The sequence below is a fragment of the Anabrus simplex genome, chromosome 2 (genome assembly GCF_040414725.1).
Source record: "Anabrus simplex isolate iqAnaSimp1 chromosome 2, ASM4041472v1, whole genome shotgun sequence".
NCBI classification, from domain to species: domain Eukaryota; kingdom Metazoa; phylum Arthropoda; class Insecta; order Orthoptera; family Tettigoniidae; genus Anabrus; species Anabrus simplex.
The window spans coordinates 737,333,196-737,357,866 of NC_090266.1; the positions used below are offsets into that span (position 1 = coordinate 737,333,196).

General features: G+C 39.6%; 1 protein-coding gene across 3 annotated transcripts in view; it reads right to left on the reverse strand.

The window, feature by feature from the left end:
- Nucleotides 1-24,671, reverse strand: part of DNAlig1 (DNA ligase 1) — a 719,906-nt gene that overhangs the window by 618,053 nt on the left and 77,182 nt on the right. The window contains exon 1 of one of the 3 annotated variants that reach the window (XM_068225853.1): nucleotides 9,026-9,101. The exons of the other annotated variants lie outside the window; for them this stretch is intronic. The gene's annotated coding sequence lies outside the window, so the exon portion shown is untranslated. Of the gene's footprint in view, nucleotides 1-9,025; nucleotides 9,102-24,671 lie in introns of those variants that run through there. 3 annotated transcript variants of the gene reach the window in all.

The following is a 24,671-nucleotide window of genomic DNA, read 5'->3' on the forward strand; positions in this document are numbered from 1 at the left end:
TGGCCCAGCTGCTTATTCACCGCGATGGGACCAACCCAATTAGTGTGAGACCTGCGTGAAACCCTCCATACTTATTACTGACTGGGTGGTTACGTCGCAGTACTTGCTGGCCTGGTAGAAAGATCGACCAAGGAACAGCTCCGCTGGGGAATATCCAGTTTCATGGTTGATGCGTCGTCACCGGGCAAGGAGTAACTGCGGTATCTGATGGTCCCACAATCGATGTTCTTTGTCTGTTAGGTGGAACTGAAGCATCCTTTTTGGCTTCTGGTTCGTTCGTTCCGCTGCATTGGCCCTTGGGTTGTAGATAGCGGTGGTCCCGTGCTCTACATCCCACGCCTCGCCCATTCATATGATCACCCCCCCCCCCCCCTCAAAAATGCGTGTTTTCTCTTTTTTAAAGGTATTCAAAATACATATGTTCACGTCTGTAACATCATGAGTTTTTGAGATATAAGTATTCTCATAAAAAGAATACAATTCATTTCTCACCCCACCCGTTGCCCATTAACTTCATTTGCATTCGGAAAATCCATTAAGGGGCTGAAATGAATTGAAATAGCGGGTGAAATTTTAAAATTATTACCGGTATATCTACAGTATAGCCGGTCCCGCGGTGTAGGGGTAGCGTGCCTGCCTCTTACCCAGAGGCCTCTGGTTTGATCCCTGGCCAGGTCAGGGATTTTTACTTAGATCTGAGGGCTGGTCCAAGGTCCACTCAGTCTACATGATTACAGTTCAGGAGCCATCTGGCGGTGAGATGGTGGCCCAAGTCTGGAAAACCAAGAATAACGGGTGAGAGGACTCGCCGTGCTGACCACACGACACGTCATCATCTGCAGGGCCTCGGTCTGAGCAGCGGTCGCTTGGCAGGCTATGGCCCTTTGGGGCTGTTACACCAAAGGGGTTAACTGAACATGTTAAAGACAAGAACTTGGTATTTGGAAAGTTCTTTAAAAATACAGGAACAGGTATGTTTTTGTTTTCAGAAAAGGCACTTAACGGAGGTGAAAGGAAGTTGAAAAGTGAGTGGAATTATTTTTTATGAGGATACTTATATCTCAAAAAATGAAAATGTTACAGATATGGAAATTGGTATTTGGAATCTCCTTTAAAAATAAAGGAATGTGTATTTTTATCGACTTGAGACAAGACTGTTTCTCACGTGTACAGTTCTGTGTCGCACGGTCGTCTTAGCCCCAAAACGCAATACCTCAAACGTGATTTACAAAGAGTATCTGGGGTAAATGAAACTATTTTTCGGTGAGTTTTTATACGTTAGGGATTTTCAGATAATGTCTTAGTACAGTGCCGAGGTATGATTACTTTTATCAAATTACAAAATCGACGCAAGCGAAGCCGCGGGTAACTACTAGTAATTATTATTTCCATTATTTACCCATGGGTAAAAGCATATTGTTTGAAGTTATATTACTCTATTACACTTGAGTTACAACTCATCTAATTCAAGCATTTCTGCTTCGATTATAAGGCAGGTATATTTATGTCTTAAACTATTATTTACGGTAATGTTACAGTACAATGGAGTACATTACAGTACATTACATCTGAGAAATGCAAAAGTAAGCATTGTATACTAGTCGTTCGTGATTTAGTTACTGACCTGATTGCTTTGCACCACAGAGTGCAATACTGATAATTTGTAAGTTGGTATTTGCCATTTTCACAGCGTTTTTCTCAGTCTCTCTTTGTTGCTCTTTCTGGATTAGAACTGGTTGCACATTTATGCTGAACGTTTATATTTCATCCATTCTGCAGTGCTTCGTAGTATTTAATAGCTGGATGCTTAGGACTGGGAAGAACAATTAATGCATGGGTCGAAAATATCAGAAGATGGCTCACACCTTGATTGAATTAAGTGATGTCATAATCACCGGCAAATTTATCTTCAACTCAAGAAGGTCATTACATTTGAATGTTATGGAACTTTGTATTGCACTCTACCCCTGTCCTAGATGACCTAGCTCAGTGGAGATGCATATTTATCATACAAGATCAGGACAAGTTCTAGAATCGTGAACGAGAACACAGCAAGATAAAGGAGGTAAAAGCGTAATTTATTCCATCTAAAACAAAGTTCAATTTCAAACACAAAACTCACCCCCAATGAAAACTCTAAATTATATACAACAAAGAAAATTTACGATGTAAAATTTGATACTAAAGGTAGTTCAAAGTATACGAGTCAAGAACCCGGGCATATCCAAGTTCAATAATTTCAGACACGTGAAATATGCCTACTTATAACACAGATTTTAATTATGTTGGCTATTTCTAGCCAGGGGCCGGCCCTTGTAAGCCATATCCTCCGGTGAGTGTGAGCAGCATCTGCCAAGCGTAGGTAACTGCGTGGGGTGGTGGAGAATAGTGTTGTGTGTGGTGTGTGAGTTGCAGGGATGTTGAGGACAACACAAACACCTAGCCCCCGAGCCACTGGAATTAACCAATGAAAGTTAAAATCCCCAACCCAGTCAGGAATCAAACCCGGGCCCCTCCAGACCAAATGCTAGCACACTAACCATTTAGCCATGGAGTCAGACATAATGGAGATAAAAATTATTTGATCTGTTTATAAGCATGAAATGCAGTGATCATATTCATGTGTGGCATTTTCGTTAAATGTAAATAGTAATTGTAATGTAAGCAAGAGTGGCATTGGTTTGTTTCCACTTATATAAAATAACTTGTCCTGACTGACTGACTGATTCATCATCGCCGAGCCAAAACTACTGAACACAAAGAAATGAAATTTTGGGGATACATTCACATTACAGTGTAGCTAGTCGCTTACGGAGGATTTTTTGATTTTCTGCCGCTAAGGGGGGTGAATTCCTAAAATGAGTGTACCTATATCCCGAAAATGGAACAGTTTAAAGACATGAACATTAGTATTTGGAATCTCCTTTAAAAATAAACACATTTCTTTTGTTTTTGTAAAATCCACTTAAGGGGGTGCAAAAAGGACTGAAAATGGGTTGAGTTCCTTTTATGTATTTGCAATCTTCTTTAAAAATAAAGAAATATGCATTCTTAAGTTTTTGGAAAATCCAATTAAGGGTGGGTAAATGAATTGAAAAATAAGTTTAACTCTCTGTATAATGATACTTATATCACAAAAATGAAGAATGTTACGGACGCGAAAATTGGTATTTGGAATCTCCTTTAAAAATACAATCACATTTTGGGGGGGGGGGGGAGGGAAAGAACTGAAGGAGATGAATTCTTTTCATGACGAAACAAATAAGAAGTGGCCTTGAAACAATACACCCCCTACGGGGTTTTGACTGGGGAATGAGGAATGGTGACAAATACATACGTTTATAATAAACTGTTTGAATTACGAGGTTAAAATGTCAAATGATATCCTAGGTGTTAAATAACAGAAGGTTTGAAACAAATTTAACCCCTCAGAGAGTTAAATGGGGGATAAGATCCGAAAACAAATATATTAATTCCTTCCTCTGAAACGCTTTAATGTACGAAGACAAAATTCCAAACAGCAGCATATATTTTAAATCCTAGGTGTGAAATAAGAAATATTTTTAAACGTTCCACTAATAAAGTGTCAAATGAGCTTAGCTCCGAACACTAAATTATTCATCCCTCCAAACCCGTCTGGCGTACAAAGTTGTAATTTTATGAGAAGGGTTTCTTTTATGTCCTGGGTGTCAAATACCATATACATCAAAACATTTCTCCCCTATGAGGTTTAGATGGTAGTTGACTCTCAAAAACACAATACCCATTCTTCCAAAACCATTTCAAGGACGAACATAACTTTTTTTTATGAAAGGTTGTCTTCTATATTCTAGACTAGCAAGATACCCGTGCTTTGCTATAGTATTATACTGAAATTTATAATTGAATGCTTATCGTTTTATATATAACCTGCCGATATTCGCAATCTGATTCGTTTTCTGAGAGATTCAGCCAAAATTTGCGATCTGACTCGTTTTCCGAGAGATTACGACAACGTTCCTCCCATTTTTCAATATTTTTTCCAACAATGAAATGAAATTAGAGTGTTGCTGGAATGAATGATGACAGAGAAACCTGTCCCGCCTCTGCTTAGTCCAGCACAAATCTCACATGGAGTGACCGGGATTTGAACCACGAAACCCAGCGGCAAGAGGCCAGCGCGCTGCCGCCTGAGCCACGGAAGCTCCTTATAAGTACATTAGGTACAGTAAAATCAATTGGTCTCACCTCCGTTTTCACCCCACCGCGGTTGATTTACCTCCCCCCCCACAAAAGAAGGCGTGTTTCTTTATCATTAAAGGAGATTCCAAACACCAATGTTCACGTGAGTTACCTTCAGTTTTGAAATATAAGTATTCCCATAAAAATAATTCACTTTTTTCACTTACTTTCACACTCCCTTAAGTGAATTTTCTGGCAAAAAATATTTGTTTCTTTAATAGTAAAGGATCTTCTAAATACCGATTATCTTCAGTTTTTGAGATATGTGTCCTCATGAAACAAATTAAATTCCCGCCCCCAAAGATGATCCCCCCCCAAACGCGTCGTTTTATTTTTAAAGAAGATCTAAATACTAATTTTCACGTCTGTAACAACTTTAATTTTTATTAGATGTAAGTATCCTCTTACAATTAATTCAATTAATTTTTCAATTTTTCAACCCCCCTCCCTTCGTTGGATTTTCCGAGAATACCATTTTCTTTACTTTAACAGGAGATTCCTAATACCAGTTTTTACGTCTGTCACATTTTACGTTTCTGAGATATACTGTAGATACTGTAGAATAAATTATTATTTTACCTCTTTTATATTGCTGAGTTCTCATTCATGAATATGTATTCTAGATCCTGTCCCAATCTTGTATTATAAGCTTGTTAAACGTGAGTTTTTCGGACGCACCACGCAGCGTCTCCGCTGAGCTAGGACATCTGGGACAGGGGAAAGGTGCAGTACCTCTACTGTCAAATTGATAGCATTAGAATTTACCTCATTCTTCATCCATTGGCTGACCGAAATTTGCTATTTTCTCTCAATGTGGATGTTTTGGTGAATATCAGGGTGGAACCTACTAACAAAAATAGATATCCCATGATTTCTGACAAAGGATCTGTCACAGTATGGGCATGGGAAATGGCTGGAATTGATTAAAGTAGATCGACTTGAGCAGTCAGTGTTGTCATTCATTGTTATACCTTGATAGAGTGGTTGAGGATATTAAATATTAGCACTGTCGGTTAACAGATGTGTTTGCTTCGCAGAAAATATTTTGTTGCATGAATCACCACGGTGCAAGATTTTATCTGAATGGATAAACTGAATCGCTGAAAAAAAGTAACTTCAGAGAAGACTTCACTGTGGCATTCATCATAATGTGAAGTGTTTGCTACTTTTGGAAAGGGGACAGACGGGTGGGGGAGCGGTCACTCGTGGTCCCGTCCCATGTGATGTCGAAGAACCGGAGCCGTGCCTCTTGCTGCACAGGGGCCCATTGGTCAGGACACCTCCTACAGTGGGTGCCATTGGCCATTACAACACTGGAGGACTCAAGAAGCGCGGAAACTATGAGTCCCGTGGATCGAAAGCCTTCCATATTTGGGGATTTCCACGAGGTCCCAGTGACCGACATATCTCGAACGTTGGCTCTATGTATATAAAGCCAGAGTACCTGCAGAGGAGGAGCGAGTTAGTGAGAAGCTCAGTTGGCGTTCAGCCGACGAGCAAATGGGAGTTGGTGTAGTTCACTTAGTGAGTGAGTGAAGAGGGTGGTCAGTCTGTGTGCGCCAGCCTGATAGAGCATTTGTCTGTTGAACCAAAGACTCTGTCTGTCATATGGACGCCATATGTGTGTGAGCGAGAGCCGTGTGTCTGTTGCAGTGTGGCAGAAGACACTGGGAGCCGACATGGAGCAGTAAGCATAATTCTACTGGAGTGTGGACAGGAAACATCTTTCTGAACAACAAGACTGTTGTGTGTGGGCTGTGAACTGTGGACTACAACAGCACCAGTACTGATGACCATAGTTTGTGCATATTAGTGTAAATATAAAGTGAGACAGAGCTAGCGCGTACTGTGGTAATTGTGTGTCTTGACTCTAAGTTGTGAGAACGGGAATCCTGTGTGTTAATGTGTAGTTTTAGTAATTAGATCATAAATTTCATATGGGAATATTCTGGAGTCTCTGTCACATTTTAATCTAGCAGTGTCCTATTCTATTGTTCACCTGTTTCCTTAAAATGCTTTATTCTCTATCCTTTTTAAAAAGTTGGTTGGCAAAGATCATTTCTATGTATTTCAGTCTGTACTTGACAATATCTAAATCAGAGGATACGTAATCAATTGAATGCTGTCATCCTTTATCTGTAATTTTATAAACATGTTCCTATCATTTGTCATGATCAGAAACGCAACATTCTGTAGTTTTGCTTGTGTCTCAATACATCTATTTCTTAAACTGATTTCTTTTACATTCTCGGAAACGCTCTTATCCCCTTAATTTCTAACTGTACCATCCTCGGTTCTCCTCTAGTTGCCCAGCATTTGGTGGTTGTATGTTATTATGCTTCTACTGCTAACCCACTCCGTGAATATTATCCGTGGTCCGGCCCCTCAGTGTAGGGGGCAACGCGTTCGCCTGTCATCCGGCGGCCCCGGGTTCGACTCCCGACCAGGTCAGGGGTTTTTAATCGTAAATGATTAATATCCCTGGCCTAGGGACTGGGTGTTTGTGTCATCCTTAATGTTTCTTTCCTGACATTCAACACTTTACACTTCTGCCATTAACAAAATACATGCAGGTTCCTCACATATGGTGTAAGTAGGGGCAAAAAATCTCTCTAGGTCGACGCCCCAAACAAATAGCATTTAAAATATATATATATATATATATATATTCTCCATGAGCTCTTTTCTTACTATTTTTCATTTAACTATAACCAATCTACGCCACAGTAATAAACTTTCATCGGATTAGAGCTATAAAATTTCAGGTCTAAAAATTATGTCTAAAAGTTCATTTGCACTGTTCTCGAATACATTAATCTATTCTATCGAATAATGCACATAATGATCGTGATCTCTAGTATGATAGCATGAAGTTTCACTGGTATGACCTCGATGCTCTATTTACATACACTTGAATTATACAGTTCTACACTGGTAAAAAAAAAAAATCTAAACACAAAGAAGGGGTTGTGCTAGAATAACGAACGTTGCTAGGTGTGTTTATACATCTGAAAAATGACATTGATTTAAATTTCCCACAAATCGCATTAGCGGGGTGCTAGTAGCACCCCATGACATTGCAAATCAGGTTTGCTTTAAATACGGGCTGTACTGTACGAGAGCATTACTTACCTGTGAGATGGACGGAGCGACTGTGAGTGGGTCAAGAAAGCCTTTACGATGACGAAGAGGCCAGTATCAACAGCTCACTGCGGTTGAACAAGGCCGTTTATAGGGCTACGTGAAGGTGGATTTTCCTTCCGTGCTATTGCATAATGACTTGGCGGAAATGTCTCCGCCGTGCATGCGTGCTGGCAGCAGATATCCCCGTGGCACTACCGAAAGGGAGGACTGCCGTATTCGGCTTATAGCTGTGGCACAGCATACTGCGTCTGCAGCAGCAATTCGATCGGCAGTTGGCACCAAAGTGACAAACAGACTGTTCAAAATTGGTTACTTGAGGGACAGCTCCAAACCAAACGCCCAGCGGAGTACATTCCTCTAACCCCAAACCACCCCTGCCTGCGACTTCAGTGGGGTAAAGCGAGAGCTCATTGGTGGTTGGAGTGGGGGCCTGTTGAGTTTTTGAGTTTTCTGATGAAAGCCGCTTCTGCTTTGGCGCAAGTGATGGAAATGTGTTGGTTAGGAGACTGCCAGGTGAGCGCCTGCATTCCACCTGTCTGCGGCGTCCATACACTGGGCAAACACTGGAAGTTCTGGTCTGGGGAGCAATTTCCTATGACAGCAGGAGCACTCTCGGGTACTTGACGGGTGTTAGAAAGGGAAGGCCAGAGTATGGGGTAGGGCTGTTTATCAGGAATACCATTGCACGCAACATAGTTTCTGTTAGGCACATAAATGAGCAAATGATGTGGGTAGATTTGGCAATTGGAGGAATTAGGACAAGAATTGTCTCAGTGTATTCACCATGTGAATACTATTTTTTTACTTATTTTTAGCAAAGTTTGAAACATGCAAAAACATGCACCTGTTTTAATATAGAACTGTATATTTTTTTTTCTATTGGCTTAACGCTGCACTGACACAGATAGGTCTTATGGCGACGATGGGTCAGGAAAGGGCTAGGTGTGGGAAGGAAGCGGCCGTGGCCTTAATTAAGGTACATCCCCAGCATTTGCCTGGTGTGAAAAATGGGAAACCACGAAAAACCATCTTCAGGGCTGCTGACAGCGGGGTTCGAATCCACTATCTCCTGATTACTGGATACTGGCCGCATTTAAGCGACTGCAGCTATCGAGCTGGGTGAACTGTATAATTCGACAAGTATTTGTAAATAGAATATTAAGGCCATACCAGTGACACTTCATGCTATCATACACGAGATCACGATCAATATCCGCATTATTCGATAGATAGTATGTTCGACGACTGTGCATATGAACTTTAAGACATAATTTTAGTCCTGAAATTTTGTAACTCTAATCCAATGCAAGTTTATTACAAACTGTATTATATAGAAACCTGGAATGGAATACAGGTAAGGAGGAACAATGGCTGTTGGATAGGTTTTTTTTTTTTTCAAGTTGCTTTACGTCGCACTGACACAGATAGGACTTATGGCGACAATGGGACAAGAAAAGGCTAGGAGTGGGAAGTGAGCAGCCATGGCCTTAACCCTGGAACCGGCAAGCAGTTCACCTTCAAGCGGCAAGCATTTAGGCGAGTTTTGCAAGCAACTTTTAAAAAATTCATAAAAATGTTGTTTTTCAATTTGTTTTTACGTACAACATGTCATTTTATTCAGAAAAGGACGAAGACTACTATAGTAGGAAATAAAACTTACCAATTTTGTATCCTGAAGCAGTATGGACGAAGTATCCAACACACCCTAAGTATTCCAAAATAATCCGAAAGTTATGGGGAACGTGTACGCAAAAAGTAATATTATATGACAATTTTACTATATACAAAATTTGCACAATTTTATGCTGATTAAAAATATGTGCAAAAGGTTTCACTACATTGAAGTATTGTAAAGTAAAATAGAACTGAAGTAAGACAGGCACATCGCACCAACACATGAGTCTACTTAGTCAGATTCATCCTCGCTACCTTCGAAGTGGCTCATCTTTCTTCCTGCTTTCATAGGCCTCCAAAAATGTTCTAATTTATGATAGTACTGTTGATGGACATTACAATTTCATCCTGGGTACCAGAAGTGGGTGCGTGACTTTTTCTGCAGTCGAACAGACAGGGCACAACCGCAGTTTCTTTCCTAGGAGGCGTACCAGCTGATGCCCCTTTTCTCCTGAAGGTCCAGGTGGAATGTTTTGAAGAGTTTCTTCATCTACAAGACCTTCGACAATACTAACCATAAATTCCTCCTGTTCAAGGGGTTTGTCGGTGTTCAAACTATAGAGTATATAGGCATCAAAAATTACCATTACCAACAGGTTAGAATATTTCTTTCCAGTCGAAACGTTTGAGTGACATGACTTTAGAAAAAATAGAAATAAGTTATTTGAGATTTTGAAGTGTACCACTATTTTTCGATGTTGTTTTTAGGGTTCAGACCCATATTTATAACTAGAGAAATGATTTTTTTTTCATTTCTTATACTGTAACGTCAACCCATCGTTGGAGACGTGAATACGGACCCATATTTCCGGAATTCGTTTTATTTCGTATAATTTCCTGTGCGTATGTATCTAGTTTCAGTCACTAAAAGATTCCGGATAGCATTGGAGAAAAACAAATAGAAAATACTATGTTAGAGGAGGACTGCTCCTGGCAGGGCAATTTCATATACCTGCGTTTCTAACCTTGAACTTCTCTTCCACTTTTATTTCTGGCTCTGGACGATAAACTCTTGTCCACTTCGGTTCTGTTTTGTCAAATGCATTACCGTCATTATCATTATTATCATCAGTGGCTGGTTCATTATGTTCCACATCATCGTCAATAACAGTGTCGAAATCACTTAGCCCAAGCTCATATAACTTGCCACTACCTGACGAATTATTGTCAACATCATCGCCAATTCCTTCTAAAAGTACGTCACTATCACCTTCGCCGTCCAGATCAAACAAGCAAATACGAATTTCACTACTTCCCTGACAATTCATTCACTTTGCGCCACGAAAGCTAATGCACATCGGACAATCACAGCAAGCACAACAGAATGACCGTCTGCAAAGCGTTCTCGTTTTTTCACGTGTATACCGCACACTCTGTCACAATAAACTACTTTAGAATTGTGGTGTATTTATAGAGTAGAGTTTCCTCTTCAATATGATGCAAGATATGTCATAAAGATGTTGAGTTTCAAGGCGCTATCTCAAAATTAGTCAGTGCTGGCGTAATGCATCTCGATAGCGACTCTGCCGGTTGAGTAACAGGGAAATGAGTCGCGATCGCGACGATTGCCGGTTCCAGGGTTAAGGTACAGCCCCAGCAATGCCTGGTGTGAAAATGGGAAACCGCTGAAAACCATCTTCAGGGTGGCCGACAGTGGGGTTCGAACCTACTATCTCTCGAATACTGGATACTGGCCGCACTTAGGTGACTGCTGCCATCGAGCTCAGTTGGTTGGATAGAAGAACATGGAAAGGTGCCATAAATATCCCCAACACGGTGGGAGCTAGATGAGGGAAATTGATGTAGATGATGACACCAACCTGATGGCAGAAAGTACAATGGCTGGACAAATGCTGAATGTAGAGACAACAGAAATCATTGCAATTAACCCCATCATTTCCTGTTATATACAGGAAGAAACAATAGAGATAGTTCTTAGTTTAACATACCTCACCTACAAGATCTCTGCTGACAGCGACTGCAACTATGATATTAAAAGCCACTTGCTCCTTGGGAGGAAGACAATGGCCAATCTTGACAGTGCTTTCAAGAGTATAGACATAATTTTAAAAACAAAGATCCGTATAGTAAATGCTATGATCTTCCCGTTACGATATATGGAAGCAAGATCTGGATAATAAGGAAAGTGAAGAATCAACGCTTTTGAGCTATGGTGTTGGAGAGTTCCGTGGACCGCAAAGAGATCTAGTAAGTTAATAATACAGGAAATTGCAGGGTGCTGTGTGGAAGGACAAATACTGAAGCAAAAACTGAAATGCATTGTTCATGAGAAGACACTACTTTTTCTGGAAAAGGCCTTAAAGTTGGGAAACACTGATGATAAAAGAAGAAGAGAGCAGCAACGGATGTGATGGAGAGATAGCATCAACAAGCTCATGAATCTCAATCACAAAGGTCTTCAGAAAACAATACAGGATAGAAGAAAATGGCACCCTTTTAGTCCATGGGATCACGGAGAGTTGGAATCAACTCAACACTAAGCCACACAGAAATAAAAGGTGAAAATTAAATACAAGCAGATTAACTGATTTAGAAAAGGTCCCTTATAGGCTGGCATACCCCAGCAGTATTACAAGCAGTCTTTGTTTGAGGCATGTTATTCCTGCCAGTAATACTGTAGGTCACTGGGGCAGTACACTAGCCAGTCACACCCCCTAAACTTCCCACTCCAAGTGCACTCACCTGCAACAGGCTCTGACTTACACTATGCAGACAGAAGTCTTTGGACATCCCACTGAATGCGCTGTGTGTGACATCCAGCTAAGTATCCGAGGGTACAAATCATATTTCACTGCATAATCATTGCCACGGCATAATCGTCACATGCTTAAAAATCGGATTTTAAAATTTCATCACATCGTCGCTGCACGTTCAAATTTTGTTCCTGAGGCCACTTAAAAGATAATCAGAATGGCAATGTAAATTGCATATGAAAGAGCAATTTTAATTCATATATGGCCTATGGGGAGTTTAGCAACACAGCCACATTTGTGAAAAGCCGGTACAACTTCTGCCAAATACATCGGCATTGACAAAACAGAGACTAGTTCAGAGGACCGGGATCTCGTCATGTTGATCAGCTGTGATCACGTGACGTCAGACAAAGATGATGCTCCAGCTGATGAACACGCATCCAGAATTTTTTTTTTAGCTTGTCTTTTAATTTCTGCAAGTCATGCACCAACTTTTCAATCACTAAAAGTTTTCCTTTCTTAGCTCTGTTTCTGTGCTGTTCAGTAAAGAAAATTATGTTTTGAAGTCTGCAGAATAATTTCTGTAATTACCCATTATCACAAATAAAGGCTTCACTCGTAAATGTGTTTAACTGTCGGTAACTGTTCAGTATTATTATATATATTATTTCAGTAGTATAGATCCCTTTTGCAATGCTCACAAGAAACCGAGCGTGACAAACGAACATTCAAAAGAAAGCGAATAGACATTAGCAGTGACTAATTGCACTCTCATTTCATAAATATTGATAATTTCTTTAAAAAATGAGTTTAGATAAATGGTACGAAGTTTGCGATTTGCAAATACTGTTGCTGTAGGAAAATTTGCACCATCATTGCTGTCCACTTCACATCTTGGCCACTGGGACGCCTGTTTTATGTCATTATAATATGTTGCAATTATCAGTTAAGGAAAGAACGATAGTAAAACCAAAAATTACTTCCAGAACATTCGTCAGTATAATAATGTACTTGCATTTGCTTTCGTTCAAGTGGATACCGTAAATGGTAAAAAATCAATGAAAACATTAAGTGGTAAGTAAGACTAATATCGTACTGATTTGTGTATTCTTAGTTCACCAGTAGTTCCCCAGGGGGCTACTCCAACACATACTCTATGAACATGCAAGATTTCTCACACAGGTCCCCCTAGCTGTATTAAAAAACAAAAGATTTCGACAAACACACACAAAAAAATTAAAACTTCAATTCTCATGCACATATGTCTACAGTACAGTACGAAGATGGTTTGAAAAGTCCGTGCAAAGTCTGAAATATGGCACCACCGGTTCGTATCGAGGTCATGTTAAGTTAGTAGCATCTCATGAATGAACGCACACCAAGTCTCAGCCATATTGGTCTATTTCTTTGTGTTTGGCATTCGTGTGAATCGAGGAAGTCGAATGCTTTTCAAGAAATGGACAAAAAAGAATTTTGTGTGGTGATTAAACATTACTTTATGAAAGGCAAAACGCCTCAGGAGACTAAATAGAAGCTTGATAAACATTATGGTGACTCTGCACCTTCGATCAGAACAGTTTATAAGGGGTTTCAACATTTTCGGACTAGCCATATGGACACAAGTGATGCTGAAAGTTCTGGATGGCCTGTGGAGGTTACGAATCCAGAAATCGTTGATCAAATCCATGATATGGTGTTCGATGACAGAAGAGTTAAGGTGCGTGAGATTGCTAGTGCTGTGGGCATCTCGACTTTTTTTTTGCTAGGGGCTTTACGTCGCACCAACACAGATAGGTCTTATGGCGACGATGGGATAGGAAAGGCCTAGGAGTTGGAAGGAAGTGGCCGTGGCCTTAATTAAGGTACAGCCCCAGCATTTGCCTGGTGTGAAAATGGGAAACCACGGAAAACCATTTTCAGGGCTGCCGATAGTGGGATTCGAACCTACTATCTCCCGGATGCAAGCTCACAGCCGCGCGCCTCTACGCGCACGGCCAACTCGCCCGGTGGCATCTCGACTGAACGGGTACATAATATTTTGCATAAACATTTGGGCATGAGAAAGCTATACACAAGATGGGTGCCACGATTGCTCACGCTTGACCAAGCTTGACCACGCTTTGTTTGCAGCTGTTCCAGAAGAATCCAGAGGACTTTAAGTGTCGTTTCGTAACTGTGGATGAAACATGGATACATTACAATACTCCTGAGACCAAACAATCTAAATAATGGGTTACCAAGGGGGAATCTGCACCAAAAAAGACGAAGACCGTTCCTTCAGCCGGAAAAGTTATGGCGACTGTCTTTTGGGATTCGCAAGGGATAATCCTCATCGACTATCTGGAAAAGGGTAAAACTATTACAGGTGCATATTATTCATATTTGAAAACTGAGCTGCAAGAAAAACGCCCGCGATTGGCCCACAAGAATCCATCACAACAACGCACCACCATACACCTCAGCAGTTGTGGTCGCAAAATTAATGGAAATAGGATTCCAACTCATTTTACATCCCCCCTATTCTCCAGACTTGGTTCCCTCGGACTACTATTTGTTCCCCAATTTGAAGAAATGGCTGGCAGGACAAAGATTTTATTCAAACGAGGAGGTGATTGCAAACACTAATGGATATTTTACAGACTTGGACAAATCCTATTATTCAGAAGGGATCAACAAACTAGAACATCGTTGGACGAAGTATATAAGCCTAAAAGGAGACAATGTCGAAAAATAAAAAAGGTTTACCCCAAACACGTAAGTAGTCTTTATTTTTGCAGGGACTTTTCACACGCCCCTCGTAAACACATCACTCACAAACACATGCACCTGTACATTCCAGAGCAGTTGATACTTCCGCAAGAATACCTAATAAACACAAAACGGGAGAAACTTACATACCCACAGGACACGGATCCTTATAAATTTCGAAATACCGGAATGTTCGATTATGTATTATAGCAGACCACAAGAACGTGGCCCATGGCGGCTGATTACATGACAGTGTTCTGGAAAAAGGAAACATTAATTTCGATGTTTACCAGTGATAAGAACAAATATTTACTTTTTGTGAATTAGATTCTCAATGACTCATTGTGTCACTGTTTGCCTGTGTGTTCTGATACAAGTATACCCCTGGTTGCAAGGCATTGAAAGCCGTACTAGAAAACAACTGCATGCAGTGCCGGTATTTCCTGGTGATGTTACCGACAAACGATAACTTCCAGGCTTAGGTATTTCAGATGAAAATTCATAATATCACTGGTGAATAAATTGTACATTGTCTCGGAACCACATTGTCAAACTACAAATAGTGCTTTTTCCTTTTTACTTTTTTCCAGGTTCTCGAATTAAAGTAATCCTGGAGAGAATCCCATAAGCTGGAATCATACACTAATTGTCAAAAGTCCATTAATATCTAGCGCCTGTCGCATTTCATCATTCGTTGGTGTTCGGGAAGTTTCAGCAACATCGTCATCATCAGCATCGCTATTTCTGCTCCGTGTTCTTCACCTCTCATATCTACTTCTGAGGAGGTAACTGCCTCACATGTCGTCTTTGTCTGTTTCGCATCAGTAATGATGCCCTCATCAATGTTCATCCATTCCTGAAATTCATCTTCCGTTAAGCCTGTTGGACAAAGTTCAACATCCTCGCCTACTTCTGGTAACTCTCTGATGTTCTTGAGCTCACAATTCACAATGTGTGCTGCACAGTTGTCAACCAGCAAAACTATTTTATGGCCCAGCCTCCTATCCCACTTCAGTAGCCATTCTTTGAACATCAGGACAGTCATCCATGCATTAGAGTTGGAATGATAGTCCACTGGAAACATATGGATGCCTTTAAAGCAACGTGGGTTCTTACTTTTCCCAATCACTATCAGTCCTTTCTTTTCACCAGACATACTCGCACAATATAATTACTCCCTCCTTGGAGGTTTTACAGCCTTTAGCAGTTTCATATTTGAAGAAGTGTGTTCAGGCAAGGCACAATAATACTCGCATACTTGAGAATGAAATCCTTGAAAACAAATATAACGTAAACCGAATTCATGATCACAATAAACGGAAGATTCTCAATGTTTTAGTATTTGTCCGTAACGTACTTCATAAAAGTGATTATATAATACGGTTGATAACATTATGCGTGATTACAATAAAGGACGTGGCCTGTATATATATTGTACCAGAAATGCCTATGGCCTGGCACATATTTATAATTCATTATTTGTCAAAGAACTGCTATGCATTAACATCTGAAACAGCCTTACGAATGAATGTTCTCGACTCCGCTGCTTGCTGCAGGAGTGAGAGAGACAGAACAATGTTACGGAGCGAGGAACCGGCTGAGTGACGTAATCGCCACATGTTGTTGACCCACCCCTATGGAATGGTCTAGAAACATTTTAATAACCAATAAACGGCTTGAGTAAGAGAAATATGAGCTACACCAGCGTGAAGCCCGCATTTAGAAATGGTAGTAGCCAAAATTTGAAGTCAATCCATTCAGTAATTTCGGAGATATTAAGGTGGGAATGAAACCCCTTTTTCGTCGCTTGGAGAAGCGAGCCAGCCAGCCACGGGTATATAAGGTCAACGACTCGCCGTGTATAATCAGTTGAAATCTACAACTCAACCATGCAAGGAGATAATACTGTCGTGTCATGCTGCGCGAAGTTGGAGTGAAAGCCGTGCAAAAATACTTAGAAAAGTTCGGCGTACGAGAACGCAATACTTAGAAATCACAGCCGAGTCGTGGGCTTGTGACATACAGTGGAACCTTGGATTGCGAGCATAATTCGTTCCGGCAACATGCTTGTAATCCAAAGCACTCGTATATCAAAGTAAGTTTTCCCATAAGAAACAATTGAAATGCAGATGATTCATCCACAACACAAAAATATTTATTCGCATACCATTTCTAAAACAAAATATAACGTAAAACAGATTAAAGTGCATTTTTTCTTACAATAGAATCATCGTTTGTGTGAGGGAGACGAGAGATGACATGAGAAGGGTTACTGTATAGCACAAATTTCTCTAACGGAATCACTGCTATCTGTTGGCTCACTGGAATCGTTTTCTTTTCGTGCAACTTTAACGAGGAACCTGTCCCATGACTGTTGCTTTTGCCTCTTTTTGAGGATTTCACGAAAATGTGACATTGGTCAAATCCAAGTATTATTTTCATGTGAATTTCAATTCTACAACCTAGATAAACAGTAGGAATTAATGTAGATGAACTGTAGGTCTATTTAAGAAAATAAGTGAATTTAGATGGACTTGATTTTCTGAAGCAAGTGTGTATAATCTGAAATCATATTCAATCTGTGAAAAGCTTCTAGGATTTCACAGGAGTGATTTATGAGAATCAATATTTAATTTTGAACTTTTTCAATTAATGAATTAATTTAAACTTCAGGTTTTCATAAGAACAATTCATGAAATAAGTGTTTATTTTGAGTTATGTTTAATTTACGAATTGCAAGTCAAGATTATAATTGGACTTCAGGAATCAACCTATATGAACTGTAGGATTTATTTAAGTGAAATTATAAAGAATAAGAGTTGATTTTGGACATTTTTCAAACATCAAGAGAACATATTCGACAAAAGGTTATATTTCTGTTTAACTTTACATGCATTAAAGAGTTCTGGAATTTAATTTAAAATTGAACATGTCAATGGAAGAATATATTTTCAAGACAATCTCTACTGTTTAAATGCAAGATAGAAGCAGGGTGATTTACATCCAAATCTTGAATAAATCTATTAGAAAAAATTATACCATCTATTATTCGGCCTGCAAAAATTCTTCCTCTGTACCGGCTCCTAAGTACCGCACACTACCTGAGATCTTTCCCATGCTCAAGAACCCATCAGTGTTTCCTGGTACAATATATATAAGGAGCCTTTTAACCGTGACATAATGAAATTTATTTTTATGAAATGAGTTTTTTGACTGAAATTATGAAACTAAATGAAAAATGGGTAATTTATTTTTATGAAAGGAGATTTTTGACTGAACTTATGAAATTATATGAAACATTCCCATGCCTCTGGAAAATAACAGAATATCTGAATAGAAATATTGAAGATGCTGCTTTTGAACAATTGGTACAATTTTGCAAAAACAATTAACCAGAGGCAAAACCAAATTTGTAAAGAACGAGATTAAAAGTCCATGAAATAATTTTTGAAATAAAATAGGAAAGTTGATGCCAATCAAGGAAGCTTTGTAGGAACAGATCACTTACATGAATAAACTCTGTGGTATTACAAATACTCATTTTCACAAAGGACCAAAGAATTCCTAATGACAGTACCGAAAATTAGGGAGATAATAATTATTTTATATCATTTCTAAATTAGGGATATTTACAGTATATATGCTTAACATTTTTGGTTTAATGATTGCAGCTAATTGACATTAGTCATTTTAAATGAAATTCTGCAACTGGTTAAGTGTAAGACGGGGAAAGCTGTCCCTAAATTTTGCCAGGACACAATCATTTATCCACCTTAATTGACACAATTTTATATTTAACAAATGAACCAACCAATGTACACATTCTTCAAGCATAAGGCTATACATCACTACACATAGGAAGGAAGAGGCACCAGATTCATAATAGACTATAATCATAACAGACGAAATATGTTAAGAATGTGCAGGTATTCCCAGAATTTGTTGATGATACAGACCACTATCTGATATGTAAAGAACTAAATATTTCTAGCCTTAGGATAGAGAAAGCAAAATCTGTCTGCAGATGAATAAGAGTACAGAACCTACAGGATGAGGAAATTAGAAGTGCATGGCTATGATTAGTGAGAAATTTCAAATTTCAGACAGTAAAAGGTTAAAGATAAGGAAAAAGCAAACATTTTTGTGACATGAAGAGAGGCAGCATATAAATGTGAAAGGGAGGCATATCAAAAATAGCTCCAAAACAAGGCTGATGAAGACAGAATTGTAAATAGATGAAAGAAAAACAGGGAAACAAATAGTTGTTGAATCCAAGAAGTAGTCATGGAAAGATTTCAGTAATAACCTGAAAAGGTTAGGTCAAGAGACAGGGAAACCTTTCTGGACAATAATAAATTATCTAAGAAAAGGAGTGAAAAAGGAAAGGAATAGTGTTTTGGGTAAATCAGGCAACTGTTTGTAGATCCTAGCAAATCATTGGAGAGGTGGAAGGCATATTTTGAAAAACTTGCCAACGTAAAGGAAATCTTTCAGGCGATGTCGCGAACAACTGAGCTCATGGGGAGGAATACAATGATTTTGGTGAAATTAGGCTTGATGAAGTGGAAAGGACGGTAAACGAACTCCACTGTTGTAAAGTAGCAGAAATAGATTAGTCCTGAAATGGTGAAATATAGTGGCAAACCAGGGATAAAATGGCTTCATAGAGTAATAAGATTAGCATGGAATATCTGACTAGACAAAAGCAGTAATTGCTCCTATCTAAAGTAAGGAAACAGGAAGGATTGCAACAACTATCAAGGCATATCATTGATCAGTGTACTATGCATGGCTGTCATTTTGGAAGGGAGGGTGCACTCACTGGATGAGAGTAATTTGCATGAAAATCAGTGTGGTTTCAGATCAGACCACAGGACCAGATTTTCAGAATGTGGCAGTAAATGTAAAATGTTACAACAGTAATGAAGAGTTATATTTTGTTTAGTAGATTCAGATATGAAATGGCGTATGGCTTTTAGTGCTGGGAGTGTCCGAGGGCATGTTCGGCTCGCCAGGTGCAGGCCTCTTTTTTTTTTGACCCCCGTAGGCGACCTGCTCGTCGTGATGAGGATGAAATGATTATGAAGACGACACATATACCAAGCCCCCGTGCCAGCAAAATTAACCAATGATGGTTAAAATTCCCGACCCTGTCGTGAATCGAACCCGGGACCCCTGTGACCAAAGTCCAGCACCCTAACCATTTAGCCATGGAGCCGGACAGTAGAAAGCATATGACAGAGTAAAGAGGGAAAAATTATGGCCATTCTGGAGTATGTGTGATTGAGGATAGATTACACTACCCAGCATGACTTTAGCGGCAAAGCATCTGATAAGTGATATTGAATCAATAAGTACTTCTGATTTCAGAAATGGCAATTTTTTAAAAAAAAATCACATCTAGTTATAGTGTTAATCGCCATTTACTGTCTGAAAATGTGTCATTGTGGCTCGGTGCTGCTTTGTAATAATAGCCAATCAGTTGTTGACTGTGCGTCGGCAGATTGCTTTCTTACTGTTGTACTTTTTAATCCAACTCCCTCCACCGAACTTGTCCCATCCATTGAACTACTCTAATATCAAAGTCTATTTTTAGAATATTGTTACCGCCTGAAATGCAGAATTGTGGCCTAGCGTGTTGGCACTCAGTTGCGTCGTGAGTGTGGTGGAAGTCTCACCTATTGCTTTTGTGTTACGTAGTAAAAATGGTGAGTGTGTCAGGAATTAGAAGATGATGTGTGAAGAAGCCAGACCCATTCTGCTATGAGTGTGGATGTTATATACTCTATTTACTCATGTATTAGACCCCTTTTCCCCACCTTTACAGCAATCAAAAAAGAAAAACTTTCCTTTTATATGCTGTTATTGCATGAAGAGCAGGAATATTATATTTTGCCACACACCAGTATTGATCAGGCAGTTAGGAAAGCATGATCGCCCACTATAGAGGAACAGATGTGACAGTTTATCCAACCTCAGTTCTCCAAAATGTCTAAACTTACTAAAATTACATACAAAATCCCCCCCCCCCCCAAAAAGCAAATATTTGTCAACTAAGACAGGTAAAAAATTAAGCTTATTTTTAATATTTACCTTTTTCGTCCTGTGATAACGCTGCCATAGTTCAGGTGGACGCATTTAACGCACGCACCTCGGCACGACACAACTGCCACACTAAACCCTTTGTCTACATGTCCATGCTTATATACCCGCATCGGAGTCACACTACATTGCATGTCCACTGCAGCAATACCCACAAACGGAAACTTTTTGATCACGCCTTATATCAAGACCACAGGTGGGATGTGTGCAGTGACCTGAAGGTGTGTGGTATTCTATTAGGACAAGAAGCAGCCCATACTAGATTCCCTTTTCATTTATGTGAATGGGACAGCAGAGTTAGAGACAAACACATGTCTACATCTACCTGGACCAAGAAACACATTTTGACACTGATGCAAGTGTGATAAACTGATATAACTTGAAAACAATATTCTCTCACCCATGGGTACATAATGCAAGTATCAGGCTCAAATTATTATTATTATTATTATTATTACTAGTGATGTACATCCAATTATTAGTATCATTATTAGTTTACGATCGCATTATTATTTTTTTTTTTTTTTTTGCTAGGGGCTTTACGTCGCACCGACACAGATAGGTCTTATGGCGACGATGGGATAGGAAAGGCCTAGGAGTTGGAAGGAAGCGGCCGTGGCCTTAATTAAGGTACAGCCCCAGCATTTGCCTGGTGTGAAAATGGGAAACCACGGAAAACCATTTTCAGGGCTGCCGATAGTGGGATTCGAACCTACTATCTCCCGGATGCAAGCTCACAGCCGCGCGCCTCTACACGCACGGCCAACTCGCCCGGTAATCGCATTATTTGTGAGGTTATACCATGAAACATTTAGTTAATGTAAGAACCTCTAATTAATATTATATAATTTATTATTAACTGTATTAATGATTTGTAATCCAATACAGAATTGTGAAACACACTGTAACATCCAGAATGGTACTGGGTAGACAAGATCTCGGTAGAATATTCTGTACATTATTTCTGGGCATTGAGCACTCTAGAATTTACGAGAATATATATCTTTCTAGAAGCCTGGCCAGGCACATATATAAAGAGCTGGTATTGTTGGTAGAGAAGAGTTATTACTTAGTTGGAGTTATGGTTATGGAGTATACTTGTGATCTCCTGCTGCATTTTAAGGTTACAATCTCTATGTAGAAGTGCTTAGTGGTAGACAATTGTTAAAGATGGCGGGTTGTTGTTGTTTATATTTTGTTTGTGACAGCAGTGATTAAGGTTATGTGTATGTTTATGTGAAGTTAAGGTGAATGAGATAAGTGTACCAACTGACAGCATTTTGTGTGCATCTCTGTGGATACATTAACTTCAGGAGTAAAAAAATGTTACAAATGCTGCTTTAGTTAACCCAAAAAATATATTTTGCCACCTGTGCACATCAAACAGCAAATCATGAAGTGGTTTGCTAAAGCTTTGGACACTAGTAGTACCTGCTTTCACTATATTGCAAGCAGACATTTTCGTTGGGCCACAAATTAGAAAGCTTCTGGAAGACCAAAACTTTGACCAGACGATGTTTGCCTTGAAACTTGCTGCAATAATTTCAATGAGGGAAGTTATGAAGAAGTACCTACGAAAGTAAAGGATGAAAAGTTTGAAACAATAGTGAAAAACTATGTTGGATCACATGAAAGGGTCAGGGTGTATCATGAGCCTGAAACTGCACCTCCTCCTTTCTCACCTCGATCACTTTCCGTAAAATCTTGGAGCTGTAATTGACAAGCTTCAGCAAGACATCAAGGAGGGAGAAAGAAGATACCAGAGAAGGTGGGTTGTAAAAATGATGACGCATTACTGTTGGTGTTTAAAGAGATGACAAACATGCAGCAGCCAGACGCCGTGCAGCCAAGCGGTCATCTAGGACTGTTCACTTTAAGGCGACTACAATTTTTCCCTGCAATGGTATATTCTGGCATTGTTTCAGATATACATTAGTAATGAAAAGTTGGGGGTTCTGCGGAATCCTATAGGATAAGGATCCAGGATCGCTTGGCAACGTGAAGCTAAGCCGCTGTCTACGAGATATACAAGGCCGCGACATAGCTAGTAATTTGCCGCTGAAAAGGAGGCCCGACCGTGTTCACAGATTGGCTGCTAGATGTCGGGTTTCCATTCAGTTCACGGCGGGCTTTAACATTGTGATGTGTGGAGTAATAGTGATGCTGGGTTGGTTTTGTGCAATTTATTGTCAGTATTTTTTCTGTCGGTGAGTATGTGATGTGCTGTTGAGTACCTGTGTACTTTGGATACTGCTAAAAAGCAAGAAAATGTGACGTTTCATAGTTTCCCTTAGGAGTGCGGTTTAAGAGAGAAATGGAGGCAAGCTATTTCCAGGCAAGGTGATAAAGTAGGATCTCTTTGGGTACCTAACAATTCTTCCCGAGTGTGTACAGTAGAACCTCGATTATACGTTCCCGGAAAGTATGTTTTCCCATATTATTCGTTCAAATTACGTGGTCCTACGAGCACCCTAATTAAATGACATTGTAAAAATCGCGATTTCCCGGATCAACTGACCAGAAATTTCAGTCCCATCAACGCTAAATCATCGGTCATGTGTTTTTCGAGAAACTGTATCTCATGAAAGGACGGCTAAAGCATACTAACAGATCTTGGTGTTAACTTCGTCCCATCACTGCGGTAATTTGAGGAAGTAGCCTACTGTACCATACCGGAAAAGAGATCGGCGGTGAACTTGCATAAGGGGCCATCTTAGCACCGCATTCGGGTGGTATTGTTTAGAGAATCCTCAGATATCATAAGGCAGAGAGTGTCCACAACAACTGGAAGGAGGCAGAACACATTTTGGCAGCTCTACTTGAAGAGAGAACAAGTTTGGTCAAATGTTCGTGCTTGCAAAACGTCCACATTATGTCCAGGATAATATGTTTATTTTTATTTTTTTTTACTTTTTTCAAGTGTACCGCCGAACAGGTTTTTGGCGCTTCTCTCCAGGCACTGTATAGTCATTAGCATTTCAGGCAGGAATCGAAACAGCTTCCTAAGTAACACAAATTTATTATTTTAATATTATCGGGGCCGATGACCTTCGATGTTTGGCCCCTTAAATCAACAAGCATCATCATCATTAATATTATCATATACAAGTATGTTATCAAGATCAGAATCTTACATACTGTACATAAAGACGTGGGATGTTTTGGGATTGCCTATTACTGTTTTGGTTCTAATATATGACTGGGAATTTCACGTTTTTGTGCTAAAATGTTATGAAATCTGCAGTTTGTTTTTTTGCGCATGTTACATTTAAAAACTTTGTACCATTTCGCAGTCGTACCGACTCCCTATGAGAATCAACATCTATATCATTGTGCAGCAAGTGCGCTTCCCAGCTGAGTTGAGGTCACGAATAACCATAATTTCGGAAGTTAATGATATTTTTCCTCTTGTGATTGTGATTAGTGAAGGGCAAAATTGAATATATTGCATTCGAGAACTTGAGGATCGATACTTACATTCAAAACCACATTCTCAAATTCAACATAACCCTTAAAAGTCCGATGTAAGCCTAATTTACGCGGTACAAGATTTAGATAAACTGAGTACGAACAGTATACCGGTGACTAAATTACAATGGAAGATTAAAAAAAAAAAAAAAAAAAAAAAAAAAGGATTTCGCCATTCTGTTGGGTGCTTTTGTATCTAATGTGCTTTTATTTTATCAGATTAGAGAATTAAAAACTACTTGTGGTCGATTGTTGTTTGGCTTGGCGATACAGGTGTTAGATATTTCGAAGATTTTGGCTGATCAAAGTTGCTTAACTGAAAGAAGTTTTCAGAAGAAGTTCTCCCGGTAAAAATGAATGCAAAGTTTCGAGATTATTAAGTCGCATACCGGTGATTAATGTTTGAAGCTGGCCCCACAGTCTAACTTACCTGCCTCTCACCTGGAGCGCCCGGGTTCGATTCCCGGCCACGTCAGGTATTTTTACCTGGATACGAGGGATGGTTCCACTCATTCCACCTTTAATTGAGGAGCTATTTAATGGTGAGATCGCGACCCCAGTCTAGAGAGCCAGGAATAACGGCCGAGAGGATTAGTCACT